This window comes from Pinus tabuliformis, chromosome 9, assembly GCF_031772625.1.
Source record: "Pinus tabuliformis cultivar Carrire ecotype Pingquan chromosome 9, CPIR1, whole genome shotgun sequence".
NCBI classification, from domain to species: Eukaryota; Viridiplantae; Streptophyta; class Pinopsida; order Pinales; family Pinaceae; genus Pinus; species Pinus tabuliformis.
Window position 1 is genome coordinate 1,415,911,597 of NC_142307.1, and position 11,011 is coordinate 1,415,922,607.

Here is an 11,011-nt window from a genome sequence, read left to right on the forward strand (position 1 = left end):
TTATTTTTCAAAAACTAATAATTATTTAATAATATATGTTTTTTAATATATAAATAAATAAATATCACAATTTAAATATTATTTTTCAAATATAGTCGTTACTTGAAATTATGTCTCTACATTGCTTTCTATTTAAGCTTTTATCATGCTCTGCCTCTTCATCTGGTCCTGATGATAAACGACACTTGTTGATTCGAAACATGTCGGCCAAAAATTTCTCTTATGTGATTTCTACCAAAAAACTTTGCTTAATTCATTATGGATCACAGAAGCCTGAATACAAAAATTAATTATTATTAATATTTTTTAATTAATAGTACTATTAAATTTAATTAACAATTAAAATAATATTATAAATTAAGAATAATAATTATACTTATAATTATAATGAAGGCATATATCAACGACATTTACTAATATAATTGTGTTAGTAAATATTAAAATTTTAATTTCATCTTTATACTATATTATTATATAATTTCTTTATACTATATTATTATATAATTTAATATAATTTTTTTTTTTTTTTTATATTTTATCATAAAAATATTTATGAAATATTTTTATAGTTTAATATAAAATATATATTTTATAATTTTAAATAAAAGAAATTTATTATCCAGTAGAAAAATGAAATTGAAACATAAAATAATTTAATTCTCTACAAATTCTAATTTTTCATCTTCCTTATTTGTATTTATATGGTTCTTTAATTAAACATTTGAAGTAAGTAATTTTCTCTCTATAATCAAATAAAAACATGTATGGAAAGAAACATGAAAGGGTTTCATCTTCCTTATTTGTATTTATATTCTTTTTTAATTAAACATTTGAAGTAAGTAATTTTCTCTTTATAATCACGTAAAAACATGCAAGGAAAGAAACATGAAAGGGAGGGGCAAGGATAGCATTTGGCAGGTAATTTGTGATTTTTTAAAAATATAATTAAAAATTTTACAAATTTATCAAGATTTTTTTGTTGACATTGTGAAGACAAGTAAGTGGGGTGTGAAATCAATGAAATTTGAGAAACAGTTATGTTTGGAAATTCCAATTCTGGGGAGGGCATACTTTGTAATGTCGTAGGTGAATGAGACTTCATTTGGGTGGGTACACTTGTGTCCAACCACGTTTCTCACCAAGATGGCTATATAATGACAACGCTTATTCAATCACCAACGACGTTGTCCATATCATCATAACAAATTCACTCGTCCACATGGCTCTTACTATTGTTAAGATCTTGGCAAAACTAAACTTTTTATTTCTTTGTTCATACTTATTTCAAAATAAATGCTCTTTGGTTTATTGGTTACGTTGATGGTTCTCTATAGTTGTGAAGTATGGGGAAGGAGCATGTCAACTTGTAGTTAGAGGCAGTTAGAAAGAATACACAAACATTTAATTACTAGCAATATCAAAGTTAAAGCCATTGTCCTATACGAAATCCATACGAAATCTTTTTCGCTGAAGCAAACAGTTTTCCATTGGAGGCAACAATGATAACTAGGTTAATAAGCTATTTAAATAAGACTAGAAATATGGATAACCAATGTTGGCCCAAGATAGCTATGGAAGAGGGATTAGATCATAGGAAGAAAACTTGGATTAAGCAAAACAAAAAGTGGTTGAGTAAGTGGAATATCAAGTTGATCCAGACTTAAACAGGAACACAACAAATTACAGAGATAACCATATACACAAAGATGCAGCGGAAATAATATTTCATTTCATTAATGGAAAACACTGAAATATGCTTACAACCAGAAATGGAAATAAACCAGCGAGGGCGATGGTAGCTTATCTTTAAGAAGAGATGTGTGGCTACATGCCTCTGAACTGTGTTACAATGAGGCTCGAAGGCCTATTTATTGTTGAGAAACAATGGAAAACCCTTCACATTCCAAAACCTAACCCTAGAAGATGAAACGCCAAATTGTGGGCCCCGTTTTTGGGTAAGTTGGTACATCAACTTCCCGGGGTCGCGAATTGGTCGTATTATCTCCATTTGACGTGCATGATAGCCCGTTGGAAAGATCTCTCCGAGGACTACGACGGAAAAGACAATTTTTAAACAGAAAAATCGCTGGCGGTAGATTTCCCAAAAAACGTCTTTTAGGGCCTCAAAATGGCTTCGGAAGTTTAGGACCCGAAAAACTGCTAAAAATAGTAAACTGTGCTATAATTAAGGAAACTGAAAAAAATTGAAAGAGGCACTAGAGGGGATCCAAGTGGAATTAGCGGGTGGCCACCAATATCCACCTGGGTCACAAGTTGCATGAATGCCCTAGCACCAATGAGGAAATAAAAAAAATTGTGATGGAAAAATCTAGGACTGCCACGTGGACCAATCACAATGGGCGCAAAAAACATACTACATCAAAGAGTTCAATCCAACTTGTGAACATGGTGAGAAAACATATTTAAGAGCAACTATTAAAGGAAAAGCAAGGGTGATAGTGCCACAGTTGAGGACAAGTTCACATCACCTTAGATGTGAAACTAGCAGGTGGAAGAACCCCGAGGAAGTTTGGGACGAGAGAATCTGCGTTTTCTACGATAAGGGTGTGGTGGAGATATAGGCACTTTGTCATGGAATGTGAAGCTTATATGGACAACATGCACCATCTATTTGACAAAGATAAGATCAATCAAATTGCTAGCCTTCTAGTCAAGGCTCATAGTCGAAGATCTGACATTGAAAGGAATATGAAGATGAATTAAGGTTTTATTCTCTAGGTCCCTTAGGCTGCTTAACCTCGTGGGCGTCATTAAAATCATTCATTTCAATGAAGTACACCGTGGAGTCCATATTCATTGGCAACAAATTTTTGCCATTCATACGTGCTTTGAAATCTTGACATAACACCATTTTTATTTAAAATCTCATAAAACATGAAACCTAGTGCTTGAAACTTCACATGTCACCTTACAACGTGGCCACATTCCGTCTGTTCATGAGTCATGGTCTTCACTTGTAGGATTAGAAATTCAAAATAAACTTATTCACAGAATTTGATGGTTTTCACATCTCTTCCACCTATCTTTATAATTTTAAAGAAAAATCTTAACATCAATTCCATCCTTACTTCCACGTCATTTATCAACGCCACGTACAACCCTCACATGTACCCCATCAAATATTTGGATAGGAATGGACCACATATTTGGATAGGAATGGACCACGTGGGCTTTAAAAATCTTAACATCAATTCCATCCTTACTTCCACGTCATTTATCAACGCCACGTACAACCCTCACATGTACCCCATCAAATATTTGGATAGGAATGGACCACGTAGGAAAAGCCCACCAACTCCCATCATATAAATTGACATCAAATACAAGTAAAATTTGAAAGCGGGACACCAAGAGAGACCCAACGCTTGGACACCTATCCCTTCACTATGTTCGTAGGGCGTCATGTTACACGTGGCGAACAAGTTTGAGCGCCTTCCAATCCCCGCAAGCATTTTTACATATCGCTGCCAAGAGATTGCGTGTATCTGCGTCCTCCACGTTGAAAACTACTAAAAAGTTGTGGTGTGATGACTCATTCAAGGCATCCCGTGACGTGGATTTCTTTCAGTGAAATTGCAAGTCCAAGAACGGTCGTTATCGCAACGGGATGCTGCCAGGTGTCATAAATAATGTAAGATGCATGTGCTTGCTGTCCCTATCCCAGGCAGTTTCCGGCTATTGTGACGTGTAATGTCCATCTTGTAGTGCACTGTGTATGTCACCACTCTGACAGGAGGGATGTACTTGCTCCAATTCTTTACAGCATGAATGGTTGTTTTGTACACGTGTCAATCACCGAATTTAAGAGGATCCTGACGGATTTTATCGACAATTCAAAGTCTTTTTTCCCTCCGAAGTACGGACTATTGAAAAATGAGGCGGTATCTTAGGGTTAAGCCATAGAGTGCACTTTTCCGTGTAAAGGATATAAGTAATATTTGTTATGTTGCTGCATAGCAGAGACATTTATCGTCCATGCATTTGTATTATATATGGTTGTACAAAATTTTGGAAAAAAATCTGAGTTTTCATGGTTTAGTTTAGGTTTTTTTTTTTTTTTTTTTTCAATATGGTGACTGTAGGGCCGCCACCACATAAGATTATAGAACTTGATGCAACAATGTGTTTTTTATTGGCGATTTAAATGTTTTGTACGTTTTGCAACTTCACATGACTCGTTGAACGCTTATCTTGATGATCAATGCCATTAAACGAAACAATGCACTAGCGGTCTCAGATTTGTTGAACCTTAACATAATGATCATTCCCATTGTAATGAGAGAATTAATTTAATTCCACTTGCTTCGGCGACTCTGCGTTCCAAAAAATCTTTTATTGTGGCATGGATTCCCTCCTCCTCATCATCCTCATACGAGGACCACGTATTCATGTTGAAGGATTAGTGTTGTCAATGCCCAGTGCACTATTGAAATTGGGTGATCGTCATTCATTCCAAGATGGGTTAAAGCTCTAGAGAACAACCAAGATTGTAGAGGATTTAGGTAAAATTGGGTTTTACGCTATTGGGTTTTGTTTTGCATTGCACATTATACAAGGATATGTTACTTGGGTTCATGTTCTCAATGGTGGAGTTCAGAACTATGTCGATGCAAGAACTCAATACAATTCTACCCAATATGAGTTGTTTAAAGAAAATGAGGCAAAAATCAATGGCCAAATGTAAGGCTTCATTCTCTTATTCGAAGTGGGAAATTTTGATTCCAATCCTCATTCTGGTTCTCTTGTTGGGTTCCCAACAATTCCAGTCTTCTAATGTCCAGACCCTGCTGAGACTCTAGAAGCTCCCAGAGAACCCTAGTGCATTAAAAGGTTGGAACAACAATACAAATTTTTGCAACGTTAATCCTTCTTCATCTCTCACCATTGTATGCTACGAAGGCGCAATAACACAACTGAGAATTGTGGTTGACAAGTGATCTCCTCAAAAGGGAAATAGTACGTTTTCTATTTCAAACCAGACTCTGACAACATCTTTTTCAATAAATTCATTATTAACTACCCTCTATGAGTTTTCAAGTCTTAAGTTCTCTCTCTAGTGTCTTTGGGAATCTGGGGTCGTCTACTAGCAAACACAAGTCGCTTATCCTCCCTTGTTATACTCAATATCACTTTAATTTTTTTCTATGGAAACTTTCCACATGAGCTTTCTCTTAAAAGGAATCTGTAGACCTTACTACTAGACAATAATATGTTGAATGACAGTCCCTCACTGAATAAGCGCCCTACCTAGTTTAACTTCTCTAAGCTTGAAGAACAACTTGTTAAGTGGTTCTCTGCCGATCTCTCTAAGTACATTGCAAAACCCTAAAATATTACAACTTTCAAGAAATCGGTTGTCTAGGGATTTGCTAGATCTCAACAACTTGAGAAACTTTTAAGAACTTGATTTGCAGGGCAATAGTCTTGGACCCATGTTCCCAATTCTAGGAAACAAACAAGTTGTTAAGCTTGTATTGAGCAAAAACAATTTCAGGTTTCATGTTCTAGATCATAGTTTATTTGACCAATTACAAAGGCTTGACCTGCCTTGGAATGACCTTATCAGGTCACCTCCGCCTTTTTTGTTCTCGCTACTCGACATTTCCTACTTGAACTTAACTGCCAATTCATTTAATGGATATCTTCCCCAAAATATCACTTGTGGAAGTAGGCACTATTTTGTTGATCTCTCTTCGAATCTTTTTATGGGGAAGTTGCCCCCATGTCTCGTCTCCCTAGTAAGCCAAAAGAAAACTATTATATTTGTTGAGAATTGCTTGGTTACCGAGATGCAACACCAACACCCATATTCATATTTCAAAAATGTTGTAGTTGCAATGGGAGTTAATCCTTGAAGGTCAGAGAAAGCATCAAGAACTATCAAGGTAGCTATTGTGTTGGGCGTTGTGGGAGTATTTGCGGAATTGGAACTTGTGCTACTAGTGCTGCTCAAAATATCAAAGAGGAAAAGAGTGATGAAGCCGCCGAGAAAACTAATAGTAGAAAATGCCTCAACAAGGTTCTCCTTTGATATTCTAGCTAATGCAAGTAAGGTGTTTCTCTTTTAGATTTCTCATCCTTAGCATTCTCTCTCACTGGATTTAAAAATGAATGAAGTGCAATGCGTCTATTATAATTAATTTCAGTCTCTGTATCTATAGAATACATTGTGGTTGTGTGGTACATTGTGTCTGTAATTAGAATTTCTATTACAAATTTGAATGCACCATATATTCCCTCATATATTTAATATTTTTTATGAAATTACCCATATATGCTAGGGGTGAGGTTTCTTTTTTAAATTCTTATTTTCACTTGCCTCCAGTCATCCTTGCATCCAAACGGAGATTGAATGGGTATATTGGATATGACTCATAATCGAGCCCTAATTTTTTAGAATGATTAACCCTCTCGAGAAACTTGTAGCAAGTAAGAATATCACACAACGCTAAAGTTTAATGCTATATTTAGAAGTGTTGAACAAAGGATAATATTTGCATCAATATCTTGCTACATAATTTTCCTGAGTTTTTTTCTTTTTCTATGTAAGGTTATATATCTCAAACAATGAGACTAGGTGCATTGGGTATTCCACAATACTGCCCATTTGCTTTGGAGGAGCTTGAAGAACCAACACATAATTTCATTTCAGTGTGTCTATGCTCATGGGTGAAAACTCTCATGGAAAGGTGGGGTGTTTCTCAGTGAGGCACTTTTATTTGCAGATCTATGTAGTTATACTCGTTAAGATATATAGTATTGTGTTAACATAGGTTTCTTCCTGTGAAAGTAATATAAATAATTCTATTTCCCTTCTTTTTCTATTTTATTTTTATTTCTACACAAAGCAATTGAGAAATTATCAATATCTCTAGATAGACCAGTCACAAAACTTCATCATGTTTTTCTTTTTTTTTTGGGAAAGAAGGCCCAATGCAAGGAAAAATAGAGCTGGAACCATGGAAAGAATAAATATCTCATTAAAATCAAATGTTTTCACTTCCATGAATATGGACACTATGCAACCAAGTCTCCACACAAGAAATATGAGAAGAAGCCTGTAGAAGCAAAAGGAGGTGATTCTCTTACATCACAAGCTGAGTTGGATTTCACCCTCATTACATGCATGGAAAGCACTGTATGAGGCAGTGTATGGTACTTAGATTATGGTGCTTCATTTTAAATTATAGGAAGTAAGGAGTTCTTCACAATCCTAGAGGAGGACCTACAATTACACACATAATTTGGAGATGATTAGAGGTATAGTATTAAAGGGATTGGAACTGTGACCTTTAAGAGGGAGTGAGGCTCCCATCTTCACCTAAAAAATTTGATATATGTGCCTGGTCTAAAGAAAAAAAAAAATTATATACTTGTACTTGAAGACCATGGATATGATGTGATGTTCAGTAAAGGGAAATATTATCTGAAGCATATTGCTACTGGAGAAGTAAAACAAATTGGTGTTTGGGTTAAAAATATCTACAAGCTAAAGGTGGATGCATGTGCTACATTAAGAAACAAAGCAGAATATGTTCATGGCCGAGATTTTGGAGAGCTCTAGCATAGGCATATGGGACACCTACACCACAGAGCGTTGAAAATAATGTAGCAGATCACCACTGGACTTCCAAAATGCACCCTTGATCAACATGATGTTGGCAAGGGATGCACTCTTGGAAAATATGTTAAATCCTCCTTCTAGGGCCGAGATAGAAGAGTTGGAGCCGTCTTGGAGCAAGTTCACTTGGATGTGCCTGGACCATTTTCTATAGTGTTAGTAGCAAAGAACATGTATTATGTGATTTTTGTAGATGATTTTTCCTGCAAATTCTAGATCTATTTCATGAAGAAGAAAGATGAGGTTTATTCAAAGTTTGTTCAATTCAAATCAATGATACTGGGAAAAAAAGTAAATATGTGATAAGTGATAATGGAGGAGAGTATGTGTCTAATGCCTTCAAAGAACTATGTGCCAAGGAGGGTATTAGAAGGGAGTTGACCGCACCTCACAACCCACAACAAAATGAGTTGACAGAGAGGAAAAGTAGAAGCATTGTAGGGGCTACAAGAGCAATCTTGCAATCTTGCATGTGTTTATATTGTATGTTTTTCATTTTGTAGATTGAGTAGAAGAAATTTGTGTTAATTTTTTCAGTCTAAATTCACTAGCAGCTAAAAATTTCAAGCTATTTCTACATTGTAGAGGACATGTCGGGCAATGGACGAGATGGTGATGTCCTTTAACAGGACAAAAAAAATTATGTAGCGGTAGCAAGACACTGTAGAGGTAGTGCATTGCGCCAATGACCGACGACAAGAGAATTTGTGAATCCTAAAAAGGTAGATTCATCAGTGACTAATATGGTGGTGTCCTTTAACATGAAAAAAGACATTCCATGGTGGTCGTGTCTTCTTTAATTGTTCTTCCCCTCCCTATCCTCTGTATTTATTTTATTTTATTTACACATACTAGACTTGTAGGGTCTTTCTCTCCGAAGAAATTATGGGCGGACAAATTTTGAATATTAATATTATAAACCCAATGGATTATTATTAAAACTCAAGAGATTAATATTAGCATTTCACATCGTGACTTTGGAAGGATAAAAAAATATATCCAACATAACATTATGACAAACATAGGTTAATGCAATAATCAATCTCACAATCATTGTCGCAATGTTACAATACATTACAACTTATTGAACATCGCATTATAGTATTAGGTTATGGTTTATATTTCTAGGGTTTAATATTAATCCTAGGGTTTATAATGTTAATCCTAGGGGTTAATATTAATCCCTTGGGTTTATTAATCCCTTCGATTTATAATATTGATAAACCATTGGGTTTATCCCTTGGATTTATAATGGTTTATCCCTTGGATTTATAATACTAACAATCCCTTTGGTTTATTAATCCATTGGGTTTATAATATTAATCCATTCGATTGATAATATTTTGTTTAATATTAGGATTTAATATTGTTACTTTGGAAGGGTGCATAAGTATATCCTACATCGCATTATGACAAACATGGTCTTAATGCAACAATCATTTTGACAATCAGTGTTGCAATGTTACATTACACTGTAGCTTATTCAACGCCACATTATGACATTATATTAGGGTTTATATTTCTAGGGTTTGATATTAATCACAAGGTTTATAACATTAATCACAAGGTTTAATATTAACCCCTTGGGTTCATTAATATCTTCAGTTTATAATATTGATAAACCATTTGGTTTAGTAATCCCTTAGGTTTATTAATCCCTTGGGTCTATAATATTAATCCCAAGTGTTTTTAATATTAATCCCTTGGGTTTATAATATTAATCATTTGGGTTTATGATATTAATTATCCTTGGGTTTATAATATTAATCCCTTGGGTTTATTAATTCTTTCGGTTTATGATATAAATTCCTTGGGTTCATAATATTAATCCCTTCATTTTATTAATATATTGGGTTTATAATATTAATCACTTGGGATTTTTAATGCTAATGATGTTATAATATTTTTTGTCCCGTGGAAAAAGTCGTAATTTTCTTTATTAAGTAAGAAAATTACATTTTGTAGATGCTGAGCATATGCATGTGGTGAGGCCAGGCCTGTCAAAAAAAGGTGGTTCTGTAGTACTCCACGCAGGGAGCGAAACTGTGCAAAAAAGAAAAAATAAACTTATAATCTCTTCGCAGAGAGACTAGTTCCGTGATAAAACAAGTGAAAGTATATATAAATATTTACATATGGTAAAAAAGTAAACTGTTCAGTTAAGCTCTTAGATCTATGAACGGTCTGTGATAGTGCTAGTATATAACACTGTCCCTTTCCTCTTGTATCATCCTAGTATCATCATCCCTGAGCGTTGCTTCCTTGGATAGGTGGTCGGCAGTTGAGTTTCGCTCCCTGTAAATGTGTTGAAAAATAAAAGAGTCAAAATTTGTGATGAGTCTGAGAGCATCATCCAAAATATGCCTTAATGTGTAAGCATTGCAATGTGATTTTTTGTTTAACCAATTGCATACTATTTTTTAATCACTAAATAGTTGTAGGTTCGAACACTATTTGTTCAAGGCAAAATGGATGAGGCATTTGGCAGCTAAAAGCTCAGCATAGTTATTGGTCCCTCTACCGAGTCCCATTTGAATTTTGAAGGAGTGGGTTTCAGATAAGTGTAATATGGCTCCCCCTCCACATCCTATCTCCTGTGCTGATCCATCTAAATAAGCCCATGGTAGGGAGGTATTGATGTTTTCCGAATTTATGATCTTGTGAGACGGCTGAGTGCATTCGTCAAGGATAGAATGGTAGTCGGCTAAGATTCTAGTCAGAATAGAGGGCCGGTATGGTTCCTTCTGCTGAAATATAATGCAGTTCCTGGCTATCCATATGGCCCAACAAATGAGTAGAGGAATATTCCTCTCCTTTCCAATGGCTTCCATCCCCCAGTGTGTCCAGGCGTCTGCTATATTATTGCCAAGCCAGCGACAAGTTATGCGAAGAGAAGTAAGAAGGCTGTTCCAAAGCTCTTGAGTAATGGGGCATTTCAGAAAGAGGTGGTCCGAGTCTTCGTTGCTATTCTTGCAGAGGTAGTACCAAAAAGGGCCAAAGTAAGATTGTTTCATCAAGTTTGCACCAGTCGGAATCTTGTTGTGCTGTATGGACCACATGAGAAGCCTCGTTCTGGGGGCCGCATTTAACTTCCACATAAGTTTCCACCACGGCTCAGTAACTGGTGGCTTATAGGGTTCCATCAACCCCTGATATCCTATCTTGGGTGTATATGTGCTATGTTTGGTGAAAGCCTAGATAAGTTCATCATCCCCTTCTGTAATTCTGATGTGGGCCCCAGTTAAAGCCTTTATGTAGTCTCGCCACTCTTGATACTAGCACAAAGGTATATTAGGTAAGGGTCCTGATTTATAGGCCTGTTGTAACAATGTGGATTGAGCATCATTAGTAATGTGGCATATATGTGTG

The 11,011-nt window shown here is 35.4% G+C and overlaps 1 pseudogene; it reads left to right on the forward strand.

Moving 5' to 3' along the window:
* Window positions 1-4,691: 4,691 nt before the first annotated feature.
* Window positions 4,692-10,731, forward strand: LOC149153850 (putative inactive leucine-rich repeat receptor-like protein kinase At3g03770 pseudogene; annotated as a pseudogene).
* Window positions 10,732-11,011: the final 280 nt, after the last annotated feature.